The sequence below is a fragment of the Phalacrocorax carbo genome, chromosome 3, assembly GCF_963921805.1.
Source record: "Phalacrocorax carbo chromosome 3, bPhaCar2.1, whole genome shotgun sequence".
Classification (NCBI taxonomy): domain Eukaryota; kingdom Metazoa; phylum Chordata; class Aves; order Suliformes; family Phalacrocoracidae; genus Phalacrocorax; species Phalacrocorax carbo.
In genome coordinates this window covers 49,158,804-49,172,593 of record NC_087515.1, presented here as the reverse complement: position 1 = coordinate 49,172,593, position 13,790 = coordinate 49,158,804, and the positions used below count along the sequence as shown (strand labels likewise).

Below are 13,790 nucleotides of genomic sequence, written 5' to 3'. Positions count from 1 at the left end.
TGTTATGGGCTGTAGTTTCATTACTATGTCAATACTGCGTATACCCTTGGATCACCTCCTTCTCTGATATTGTGTCTTGGTGAAGCTGAGGCATACCTGAAAAGTAGCTGACTTGAGATTAATGTGGTCAAAGCACCTTTGATGTAGGTTCATGAGCAGAAGTGTTTGATAAACTTGGATGCACCATCTCAGCTAAAGACCTTTGCGCAGTGATCAGTGGGTTGCTGTGTTATCTTTTGCAGCTAGAATATCTGCTTCCCGGTTCAGCTTGCAAAACAATTACACCGTGCCCTATCAAAAAATATCCTCCAATATGTGAGTAAGCTAAAGTGACTGCATTTGCAAAAATGTGGACAGAAAGCGATTCTTTGCAGCCCTTAGTTTACATCAGACATAAACATAGATGGGTGAATAAAATTGTTGCAAACATTGAAGTTCTTCCTTCATCACCCTTTGAAAGTTTATGTCGCATACTTTATAAAGTCTCAGTGTTCAGACAAATTGCTCTCTCTGTACGATATTGGGTAAGGATACCATATAGTTCCCCCCATGTAAGTGTCTCTTGTCTAACCAAAAGCTGTTTGGGGGAGGTGATGCCTCTTAATGCATGCTCCAAGACCAGTGTCCCACTTTTGCCTGAGACCTTGAGATGCCAGTGAAATACAAGTAATGATTGCAGCCATGCATGAATGATTCAGTTCTGATTTTTTGAAAAAGGTGTTTCATTTTACTATCTCATTCAAGAGCAAGGAAGCAAAAATGGGCCATTTTAAGGAAATGAAGCATAATCATGGACCTTAAACACCTTAGCACTGAGCCCATTGCTGACAGAGGTTTGAATAAGCTTCGTACTTTCTCAAGAGGTATCCAAGGGCTGCTACAGGGACAGGAGAGCCTGATACCTTGATCAAAGTTGTGTTTTGGTCTCAGATGACTTGGGGATTCTTCTGGAAGTTTAGTGTTTTAGAAATGTATAATGGGACTGTTTTGTTAACCCAGATAGTCTACATATAACTATTGATTCAGTGATTCCACTTTATTTTAAGCTGGAAGATATAAGGCCAGTGTGTCACACTGGAAAATATGTATTGAAATATATATGGAAGAATATATCCAGTCTTCCTAAAGAATAATTTTAAAATAATCCATTATCTTGTTTTTGAAGAATTCACCCTGCAGGACAAGCCCCAGGTTGTTCTGAAGGACAGAATGCATCCTGAGTAACAGCTTGAATGAAAACTACAAAACAATTTCCCTAGGGCTAATAATTTAGACAATTGAATTTTATACTCCATAAATATGTCAGATGTCCTAGACAAGTGGTAATTTCTCTGTTGTCTTCTTTTTGCTGACTGCATCCCTCTTGGTCCTTACAGAAAGACCTCTGAAGATTGTGGCTGAGGAATGGAAAGGTGCAGGGAACTTGAGCAATAACATTTTTGTAATACTATCTACCGAAAGAGGAAAATGGTTGTCTTTGCAGCTATCATGCTCTCATGCATTCTGTGCCTTCACCTCTGGCTGACAATTTTTAGATCAGTGTTTTGTGGTGTTTTCCTGTGTGTTGAAACTTTTTCAGCAGTGTTAAGTCACCTTATTTTTCGTACTTTTGCCACAGCCTCCCCCCGCCCCCTATGAATCAGCTACAGAGCTGCAGATTTCTTCTGCCCATAATCAGTTTCTGAGTCAGTTTGGGTGACCTTGATTCCAGCTGCAATTTTGTGACTTCTGTGTCACCGCTTCACTTTTCTTTGTGTTTCCCTTCTCACCCTTTCTCTGCCTTGCCTGTTCAAGACTATAAGTCTCTACCTTTCCCTAGGATTTTTCCATACAGGATATAGCCTGGGGTATTATTGTTTAATATGCTAATAAATGTGTGTGAAAGTGTGTGTGTCTACAGTAGCAGGAATATCCCAAATCCTTTCTAGGCATGTCAGAAGTCAGCCCTTTGCTTGAAACTGCTTACATTTACAGAGTCTGCTCCTGCAGTACAGCACGTTGTGCTGACTCCTGGTCTTGATTGGAGAGCTCTAACCACGCCCGTACGTTTCTCTGTGCCATCCTTTCGGAAAAGTAGTTGCTGGATGCACAGTAGTACAGAAGAACAATACAAAGCGGCAAATGTGGTTGGTTTGTTTTTTGTTTTTAATTTTTTGGGGAAGAAAAACCCACCAAAAACCAGCAAAGCAAAACCAAAATTCCAACGTCTGTCCATATGCATTGTTTATTCTCACGGTGTTGCCTGCTTGTTTTCGTTTTACCTAGGTTGTTTGCTTAAAAAGGCCCTCACAAACTTTTGCTTTGATTCCAAGTTGGCTCATTTAGTGCAACTCTCTAAAGCTTGCCTTTTATCATATATTGCTTTCTTGATTGTTTAAACTCTCAGTGCTCCAGTATCTAAATGTACGAGCATGGTCTTAAGATGATGGTCTCACTTTCAAATGGGAGTATCAAAAACACTTAGCAATGTGCTTCCAAAGCTTGCAAAGTGATTTTTAAATCCTGTGATAGAAGCTATCTATTATAATCGTGCCAAGTACTATTATTAACGTCTTCAGCCTCTCCATTCTGTTTTTGCTCAAGCCATGCCCAAGAACAATTAGCTGTTTGTTTGACCCACATTATAACATCAGCTCTCCATTATGATAACAGTGGACTGACTAAGAACAACACATAATCTTCAGATTTAATGGGGCAGAAGACTGCAAAGGGCCAAACCCATCTTGATAAAATGCCCTTCAGTCAGCAACTCTGTGCAGAGGTGGATCTGGCACAATGTGATTTCTATTGCTGTATCTAATTATTACATGAACATATAGGACAAACATCAACGACATTGCAGCAGATTAGTCATAAACTGTTGCTGAAGGCAGCAAACACTTGGGGGGGGACTCAGCATCACCGTCTCTGTCTTTAGGGGAGCCAAAATGATTTTGTCCTGTCTGTTAGTATGCACGCAAATGAGAAATGAAGAATTTGAGGAAGAGGGAACATGTATGCACACACTTCTCACCTGCTATGCTGTTCTTCATTAAAATTATGTATGCAGAGACTGTTGCTTTTAGTGGTCATTGGTAGCTGACCAGTATAGCACCACATCAGTGGATGGACACGATACTGAGGACAGCATGGTGCGTGGTATATACTAATTTTCGGGGTAGAACTGTTGGTATGAAACACTGTAGATGGAATTGCCTCTTGTCTTATTTAAACTGTGTTTGTAAAACATAACCTGCAAATACATTGCATTCTGAGATCCTGTGGCTTAAAATATATATATTGGTCCGAAAAATGGCATCACATTATCTGTTTTATGCTTCTACTGAATGCAGAACACATCCTGCTAAGAAACAAAAAGGAGATGCATTTATTTTCAGGCATAGGACTTCGCAACCACTTGGGAAGAATATTCTTGATTGAGAACCAAAACATTCCATGATGCTTAACAAACCTGCAAATTGAAAAATCAACATCTGCCCTGTGTAGCAACATAGCAGAAGAAAGACCTATAGCCTGAAAAATTCAAAATATTCCTTAAATTATATTTCTGCGCATTTTCAAAATTACTACTCTCTGAATCAAAAGTCTCTAGCTGTTTTTATCTGAGAGCATATGTTGTGTTGATAGACAATATCTCAGCCTGTAGTTGTACATGAAAAGCCCTGCTGCATAACATAATGGACAGTCCTTTGAATGCGAAGCTGCATCTCAGTGAATGCTCCTATAACAATATTTTAAAATAAATGATATGCATCATTAAATCACTGAGGACAACTAACTCAATTGTAGAAAACCCACAACTCCTGCAATCGCACTTACAGTTCTTATTTGAATCTTTTAGTTTTCGCCTGGGCAGCCAATGGAAGCGAGCAAAGCGCAGCCCGCATTCAAACAGATGAAGGCACTGCTCTAAAAGAAACGGAGAGAAACCTGTGATTATGTAGTTACCGTAATGCTGGCTGCTCACTTAATGTCTGCATGGGATTTTTTTTGCTGTTTCCCTTATTTACATATCACAGACATGTCTTTATAAAGTTACTTTAAATAATTTATTAGATTGATCTTTTCAAAATTCTGCTCAGGCTAGGTGTCATTAGGAAAAGTTATTTAAACTTATTTAAAGGTTTGTGCCTGAGTAGGGCATTTACCTGCCTCACTGCTGATATTCTAAAAATACCTCCATGTCCATACTATTATCCATTCTTCACGTCCAATTGCTCTGTTATGGTAATAGTCAGAAGCACACCATGTAGTAATTACTTACAGCTGACTTAAGAAAAGAATATTCAACTCCCCCACTGTTCCACTAGAAGGTCTTTATGCACTATTAACTCATTCCTGTTTATTAATACTCTACTGGTAATTCTGGCTGCTGCTTTTTAGGTTTGTAATAGGAGGACTATTAAACAGCAATTATTGACCATATGGGTTAGTGAATATTTGTGGTGGTTGTTGGGTGGATGTTTTGTTAGGGTTTTTTTTAAGCTGTTTTTAAGGAGCCACATCACAATATAGTGGTGCAACTTTACATCTGCCTGGGATTAACAGCTTTGGCAGCATTCCCCACCTAGAAAATGTAAATTCTATATTTCAGATATATCAGCTGAAGCTGTGAAAATACAGAACAATTTAAAAAACATGAAAACATTGTGCCAGACAAAGTGAAAATCTTTGTCGTCTTCCCCGCCCCCCCGCCCTTTTCCCCAGCACTGTATGGTTTGATCTTCTTTCTTGTCCATCCGTCTTTCTGTTTCTCTTCCTTGGGCATTTTTTTTTCAGTTTTCTTGTTCTAGAATTTAGAAATGGTCAAGTGTAAATTTCAAACTAAGAAAACTTCTAGAAAAGTGTGAAGTATTGCGCTTTTAAGAACTAGAAATCTGCTTTCCTCAGTAAGCTTGCCTAGTGAGAAGGTTCAGGAGAGACAAAATTACAGCAATTATCTCTCAAATAGCTGGGCTGAAAAAAGGTGTCTTCCCCTCCCCCCTTCATCTCCTGCTTTTTTTTTTTTCTCTCTGTCTATTCCTTCCCCCCCCCGCCTCGCGCCTTCTTAAAATCTAACTGTAGTTCCTGCCTGAGGCAGCAGCAATAGCTGTCACTCATGCAGGTTTGTAGTGATGACTCCTCTTTCCACTGCTCTGCACTGGGAAGGCCAAATCACAGGCCAAAACAGCTTGCAGTTTTGGCATCTTCTTTCATCGTGGTGGGAAAATAAACCAACTGAAAGATGGGAGGGGAAAAAGCGTTGCTATAAAGAGAGCTAAGTGGAAGGAGAATGCAAGACTTTAGTAAGGAAAGAAGGTGGAGCAGCAATGAGAAAGTGTAAACAGAAGTGTAAGATGTGGTATATGAGAAGAAGCGTGAATTCTAGAAAAAAGTCAGTGCCTCTTGGCTGCAGAGGGCAGAATGTGAGGCTGCCATTCCAGGCCCTGTTATTTCTTTTCTCCTTGTGCCTTAAGAGGCAATTCTAACAGCAAGAAACAGCATGGCTTTGGAAGCGTTTGGAAGCTGGTGAATTCTGCAGGACATAAAAAGTTCTATTCTAACCAAAAATTATTTGGTAGGGGAGTTGATTTTCAATACAAAAGCACTGTGCTACAAGCTAGTATTTTTCAAAGTATGTTCTCATTTCTAAATTGTGTTTGGGATTGTCCTTAACACCACTGAAGAAAAGTCAAACTTTCAAAACCAGTTGCTTGTGTTTGCCACAAGAATGTTCTTAACCCTTTAATACTATTTTTACACTCTTGTAGTTCTCCTGCTTGCGTGTGTTTGTCTTGGATTATGAGTCTCAGCTGTGTCAGTGTGGTCTTCTGACCTGATGACCAGTAACAAGTCCATTTAGATATAATTGTGGGCACAGTTGTTTCTGATGATCATTGCACCATTCAAAAATCTTGGCAATACTAAAATAACTAACATCAAAAGTAATTAATTTGGAATTTCAAAACTGCTACTTTATTGCTAACAAAACACACTGTTTCTTTTTATTTTTCTTTCTTTTCCTTTTTTTTTTTCTTTCAAGTTGAAATGCTTTCTTGGTCTAAGAAAACAAATTAGAAAAGATGGTTAGGTATGATGTCATCATGCAAGTAGTTTCTAACTTGGTTCCAGTATTGACAAGTTGTGTTCTCATAATTTACTGCTTGGCCTGTCGAGATACAGAGGTCTTTAGTGCAGTCACATATATATCAGGCTTACGCAGGCACAGAGGTGTGCTAACATCGTACTAGAAATAATTACGTAAAAACAACAACAAAAAAATCTGCCCAGCTTCTGGGCTGTTAAAACCAAAATAGAGGTTCTATTCTGTTCACACCTATCATATCAGAATGCCAAACCCTTATTCCTTCTAAAAATAAACATCACATCGTGCAGGTTTTTTGTCCTATATTGCTGCCTGAGTTTTCGTTATAAAATTTGCATGTGGTGTATTACACCAAAAGTGTTCTGTCCTTCAACAATTATTGCTTAGAAGGTGTGTATTTTTTCATAAAAGCCAATGCACCTCAGCGTGATGGCTTTTAGGTCCTCAACGTTGCAGCTACTTTTTTTTTGTCCCAGATGGCAAAGCTGAGGAAGAACTGAAGGGATGTGCCCTTGGTGGAGAAGTGCAGGACTGGTGTAGGTGGGAGGTCCTTGCTCATAGACTTTACCTTGCCTGAAATAGTTGCATGACACTGGTAGGAGTCTGTTGAGAGACATTAGGCAAGGGGGCAGAGGGTATAAAAAGGTGACATTGAATTTATTGCTTAGCAATATGGGCTAGTTAATTTTCTTTATGTGCCTGGCATCTTTGCCATGCTGCCAGACTTTTTTTCCTGTATAGATTGTTATTTAAAACCCTTGTTCAGGTGGATAGGCACCATTTCAGGTTTGAAATAAATGAATAACTGGGAATCATGAGTGAGATGGCCCCTGATGGACTGCAGGGCTGCAGCGGGTTTCCGAGTATGGTCCACATCCAGAATTTATATTAGACTGATGTCAGAGCCATCAGGAGGCTGCCACAGCTGCCGGGCATTGAACATCAGAGATTTGTAAGGGCCTTACCTCTGAATCCCCAAAAGAGAGCTGAGTTTGAATCAGTTAAATACCTTGAGTCTTTCATCCCTGATTTAAACCTGCCCCAAAATAGTCAATTATATTCTAATATGAGAATGCTCGGAAATTGTATTTTTACAAGATAAAATTCCAGGTTAAAACTGACTATGCTACTGGTATGTAGCTTAGTCAATCTGGTAAATTAGTAGAGCATGATATTCTTAGAGAAAGTGGAGTGTAGAAGCAATCCCTGAACATGCTCAAAGAAAAATGTTGTGCGAGTGATTCAGCTCTTCTCGCTATTGCAAGGAAGAGATTAGAGGTGTGCCACTTTGTCAGTTCATCTTCTTAACTCATAATATATTATTTATTACAAGGATTTGGTTTCTTAAGCCTGTCTTCTTTTTTTCTTTTAAGATATCACTGACTATTTGATCTTGAGGGCTTATTTTTTATTATGATTATTATTATTATGTACAAGTATGTGGGGATGGAAGGAATTTAGGCTACAACAAACCCCAAGCTTTTTAACATATGGAGTATCAGTGTTTTCATCTTGTTTTGTCACTTCTTACACGTCGTGCTGATGGTGTGATTGTGGTTGGTTCGAGTACATCTGGGGTACCCTGTAGCCTTGCTTTCCAGGGGCTTTCTGACTCTGTTAAAATTTGTTTCTCCCTTTTCTGGTATAACCAAGCATGAACTCTCAGGGTGAGATGTAAACTGATATGCCATCTGTATATTAAATGATTATGTATCACCTTAAAAACCCAGTGTTAGCCAGGCTTGTTGCACTGCAAACCCCGCCTCTCACGGCCCCAGCGCTGCCCCCGCCTGTATCTCTCACACATATGCATGTACACACATACACACGTGTGTGCACAGCTCTGGGATATAGCTTTTTTCTTGAGGGCACCATGCAGCCCCAGTGAAGGTTGTGGGATGCTCTGGGATTGTGTTTGCACTTGTGAGCACGTGGATGCTGTGTCTCAGAGCACCAAGCAGCTCCTATTTTTGTGTCTGAAGTAAGCTGTGTGAACAAGGAGCAGGAGGTGAAAATGGACCAAACAGCTACAGAATACTTTCAATGCTTTTTTTGAAACCTGCAGAAAGCAGCTATGCATATTCCACCAGAAAATGGTTTTAATATTAAAAGAAAAGAAAAAAACAGAGAAAAAAAAATCATGGGGTGTTTCATGTTATGACTGAGCTCACATATCAGGAGTGTGTCTGAGGGAGGAAGAGCAACGGAGCACATTTCCCACAGAAGCGTGTGCAAGAGGAAACCCTGGTGGCTGGGGCAGGGTGGGAGAATTTGGTAGAACTGCTTTGCAGAGCAGCAGGCTTTGTGTTGCCAGGGGTGTGACTGCAGGTGTTACATCAGCTACTCAAACTGCAGATGCACAATGACTTCTCATGCAGTAGCATACTTACAGGAACGAGGATAATATCAGACCTATTGGATAATTAAAGAATTTAATTTTCTATGGCTAAAACTCTTGGAAAAGGAAGTGGCCTGTTAAAATGCTGATTTTCCCATCCCTCATCTAATATCCAAAAAACATTTTACAGGAAAGTGGTAACTCCTAGTGACTTCCAGCAGAAGGTAGCTACTGTTGAATCACTTGGTCTTCGTTAGCAGTTTTCTTTTGGGGAGGCAGCGCTGCTTTGCACTCCTGCCCTCTGACACAGCATTTGTTCTTGTTCCTCACATGGTCAGTGGGGTTGAGAGTGAGCAGCATGGGGTCTGCTGAAGGAAAAGCAGAGGAGACAGTCACTTCAAACTGGGACATATGGTGGTTCTACTGTGATGCTCATACAGCCTGTTAGCTAAACTGCTTTAGACACCTTGAATTCATTTGACAGGATTTGAATGTTAACACATGTTTTGTTAAAAGAAAAAAAAAAGATCTTAGCACAAACCAGCCCCTTTTTGTAAAAAAAAAAAAAAAAAGAGTAAAATTTGTGATAAGACCTGTTTTGCTTTTTAAAAAAAACCCACCAACCCAGCCCCCAAAACTTACTAGCCAGTAAACCAATGAAAATATTAACATTTAACATTATTCAGGTATCTTAATGGGGGGCAGGTGCATTCCTGACATAGCTGGTATTATTATAGGGTAGATTTGTGCATTTGTCAAATGTTTAGAAGCAGCCTTTCATTTTAAAGGAAAGGAAGTCTTGTGGAAAAAGTGACTTGTAAGGGCTAAAATAAAAAAAATAAGCAAATTAGACAGGAATAAACTTGCTGTGTGGTTGGCAATGTGAGAGCAAAACTGTCATGACTTTGTTCACTTCCCAAAAAGGTAATCTGAGTATGTTTAATTAAAAGAATTGGACTGTCTCATCACCTGAGTTAGACATAAGAAGTTACTACGAATAATAAATGACAATGTAGCAATATGACATATCCCCATTTTTTTCTCTTTTTGCCCCTCTCTCACCAGACTTGATGAGAACAGAAGAAGGAACAGATGGTGGCACCATCCTGTCTCGGCACCAGATACTGCCCTGGAGTTGTACATGGTGCAAAAAGCATCCCCGTGTGGAGAAGCAGATAGCGCTTCTGCAAAGTGTAAGTGTCTGCTCTGTTACATTCCTTTGCGAATAAACCCCATGACGATAACAACAAATACCCCCCCGCCATGTCTTTCTTAACTGGAATTTTCAAATTCCTTCCTAAATGTTGTTTTGAGATGAGAGAGGAGTATCTGCTTTATGAGTTGCTATGGCCATTTGAGATCTGCACTTCCTTCCCTTTCTGCTGTTCCACCCTTTTGTCCTTCCTTGCACTGACTGAAACATCTTGGGTTCATTTTTCATAAGTTTTGATAAATCTTTCATAATAGATTTTGGGTTTTGCAGCTTAACGATATCGAACTCTTCCTAAGATTTATTGTCAGTTTCACTTGACCTGGGGGTTAGAACTTACAACGTTTGATGGAGTTTGTTGCAGAATCAGGGAATGTTGTGAAAGTTGCTATTTTTGGTTTCTTTTTTGCCTTATCAAGAAACTATAGCTTTTAAAAAATGAAATGATAAATAATGTTTTCTTGGGTATTCAAAATATGATGAGTGTGTGTGTTTCATGACCTTTGGTTTCTGGACAACCTGATTTGTGCTATTGCCGATAAAAAGATGCAAAGACATCCAAGGTTTTCAGCTTTTAGAGTTCCTTAAAAAAAACAACCTCCCACTGAAGGTGTAGACTGCCACAATGGGAATTTAAGCCTCCTGGTAATCAGCTTCCTATTCATAGTTACCTTTTACAGACCCTGTTGAAGGGTTCACAGACCCTTCCAGCCTTTCTGGAAACACTGCTCTGTACAACCACATGTGGTTGGAAAGAGGTCAATTGCTGTATTGGAGCTGGTGCGGACCAAATGTTTATAGGAGATAGGACTGGTGTTGGCCCAGGGTCTTTTTGTAAAATACAGACTGGCTTGCCGGCTTCCTGCTGCAAGTTCCTGTTGCACACAGCAGAGGACTTTGGCTGTCCTACTGCTCTAGCTAACTGGAAGAGGCAGCCCCATAGCAGAGTGTAGAAGAGGTGCAGCCTCACAAATGGTATTCATGCAAATGGGTCCAAAAACAAATTAAGTTTAGCAAAGAAAAGAAGTTTCATCAGTTAATGCAATAAAGCAGAGTCCTGGAGCAAGTCAATAATACTCAATTGACAGCCAGTCAATATTTGTACTGGATTAACTTTTCAAGGAATGTGGAGATTTCAGGGGGGTTTATGTAAACACTGTAAATAGGTTGGGACACTAAAGTATGTTTACAAATACCGCATGTCAGGTTGGATTAGAGTCACTTCCGGGGAGCGGGATTTTTCCTACCACAAAAGAGACTTTTACATCTTGTGAAATGAACACAGAGGTAAATTTTTTGTTTGTCAAATATATTAAAAAATGTAGCTGGGCAGATCTTATGGCAGTGCTGCACAGAACGCTTCAAAGAACAACTTGTCTCAGGCCAGATTCGCTCATATTCTATATTTTAGATGGCACCATGGCTGCAACTTGATTAACATGAATGCTGTATGAATTGATTTAAATTTTCAGATTACTGTAATGGGAAAAGCTAGTAAGAAATATGCTTGTGGTACTTCCTCCTTGCTGAAGGATCAGGCAATATGCGTAGAGAAGACTGAAATGAGACCAAAATCTGCTAGTTCCTGACATCCGTAGCACTGTAACACTGGGCTCTATCCATTTGCTTACAAGTCTTGCAGCTTTTCAGTGGCATGCCTAGCACCCACTTCTAGCCAATATAAAAAATGATTTACTGTTTCCAAAACTGGAATCAAAGTGGACAAATATTTCACATAGAAAGTACAGTTATTTACCCTAGAGTGGCTGTTTTTTCAAGATCATGTCCACAAATTTCCTTGACTTGCTCCCTTATTAAAAGGCTCTTGAATAATTTCAAGATTCCCAGTTTTCCAGAAGTTACTGAGAGCGGTTTGGCCTGTCCTGCCTGTCCCCCAGGCATGGAAACAAGGGCAGGCAGAAGGTGCGCTGCCTAGGTGGGCAAAATAGCCCAAGCAATTCTGGTCTCATGTATGTGAGGCACATGCATAGCACTGTTGAAATCCACACAGGTAACACATCACTAAGGACCTCCCTTGCTGGAAAGTAGATAAGTGCATTTTTTTCCTTTTATTTCTCCTGCCTTTTCTTTTTTCTGTTACAAAAGGTAATTAGGCCATAAACAGAGGTCTGACAACTAATTTTATCTGAAGCAAAATTAATAACATAAGCAACAGATAATTTCAGCTGAGCAAAATTAAAAAAGATATATTTTAATGACATTTTAAAAACACAAAATCTAATTTTTTTCTTTCTGAACTTATCATACCTACCTGTTTTGATATACGTGGAGAGGCTCACTCATTTAGTAAACAAATGTTCTACTTCTGTATACTTCCTGCCTCAACAGCAGGCCTTGCTGGTCTTAGCCTGCGCTACAAAGTTGCTTTTCATTTCCTCTGTCTTGTTCTCTGGTTCCTTTCAAAGAAGAAACGATCTGAGGGAGAAGACATTGCTTTTCTTACTCCTAAATTTTCATTGACATTAATAGGAGTCAGGTGGCCAAATCCCCGCACACAGCTTTGAAAATTTGTTTAACTTTTTCTTTCTGGGCAGATTCTTACATTGCTGGAGTTGTGAATCCTCTGAAAAGATATTAAATATGCAACCATACCATGTCAGCAGTGCCCTGAGAGTTTATCTACAAAATTATCATCTACCTTCCAAATCTATAACCCTAAAATATTTATTGGTTAAAAGCTAGTGGATAGAGATTAAGACAGCACAGCAGCAGATTACCCTACTCAAATAAAAAGACTATTAACAGAGCTGCTCCCAGTCCTGAAGATGTTGGTTTGAAATACAGATGTCTTAAGTGAAGTGCTATGTATGTCTCCTTTTTTGAATGCATTTTTGAATGCATTTAAATAAATTACCAAATAGAAAGAAAGCAGAGAAAACCCCCACACATCTCAGATAGTAAATTTCCATTTATAATAAAAATATTTTATGCATTCCAGTAAATAGTTGGAACTTTTAAAGATCTTTTCATTGGATAGTGAGAAGTCGAGTGCGGCATTCTCGGCTTAGAGAGCTCCATAGGCGCATGTGTGATTTTAAACCTGTTATTGCGCGCGTGTGTGTGTGTAGTAAAAGATAGAAACGGGCTAACTGCTTGAGGGCAAAGTGTCGTACCAAAGCCAATATTTCTGCTTAAAGAGACCTCATTTTCAGTCCATATTTTATTGTTTGGGGATAGTATTTCTAGAGGGTGGATTTCAGATGGCAAAATTTAAGGCAGTATTTGTGAAAAAACATGTCTTCTTGGCTGTCTGGGGCCAAAACAGTCAGGTTAAAGGGTGCAGGGGTCTGCACAGGTAGCGAGTGTCTCACGTGCAGTGTACGCAGTCTGCTCAAACCCAGCATGACAGATCAGAGCCCCAGACGCTTAGTTTGATTAGGGGCCCTAGGATCCATTAGAAGATTGTCCCTCCTTTAAATGAGCGCAGGTTCAACTGGTTTTGAGTTTGTCACAAGCATTTTATTTAGCATTGAAGGCCATGTGCTTATTAATGTTCGGTAAGAGGAAGCTACTGGGAACACTACTTGGAAAAGAGCGACATTTGTCACTAATGCTTTTAATGTAGAGTGGGAATTTTTATCCAGCCAAAGGCTGAGTTGTGGTTTATCCTCTTGAAAGAATTTCCCATTGAGTGACGGCTAAGCACAGATTGAGCTAATAACCCATGCCCTAGGTTACTGAAGTCATGGAGACAGGAGGAGAAAATAGGGTGGGTGATGTATTAATTTTCATCAGTTATGGACAATACTATTAAATTACTGATTCTTATTGAAATAATGTGTCACCAATTAATAATGTAATTTCAACTTCCTAAACTTTCCTACCTAAAAATTTTGATTTAAAAAGAAAAGGTTTAAGAATGTGCGACAAAGGTTTTTGCAATATAACTAATTGGTATGGAAGTATTTTATTTTTGTTTTTGTTTTAAACTGCACCTAATTTTAAGTCACAGTGTAAATGAGGTTTTAAAAGTTTTTAACAGTGATGTAGATAAATTTGGAATTAAAATTGAGATCTGAAATGTTGTGTTGCTCGACTTTTAAAAATAAGTTCCCTTCTCATCTGCAATTAAAATGTCTAAAATTTGCATAAAATGTGTGAAATTAGAGATAATTGAAATACAGTAGCTATAAATA

At 39.2% G+C, this 13,790-nt stretch overlaps 1 long non-coding RNA gene across 1 annotated transcript in view; it reads left to right on the top strand.

Moving 5' to 3' along the window:
• LOC135312849 (uncharacterized) overlaps positions 1–13,790 on the top strand; it is a 117,806-nt gene that overhangs the window by 7,249 nt on the left and 96,767 nt on the right. Inside the window, exon 2 of the long non-coding RNA XR_010372468.1 lies at positions 9,489–9,616. This is a non-coding gene — a long non-coding RNA (uncharacterized LOC135312849). The remainder of the gene's footprint in view (positions 1–9,488; positions 9,617–13,790) is intronic.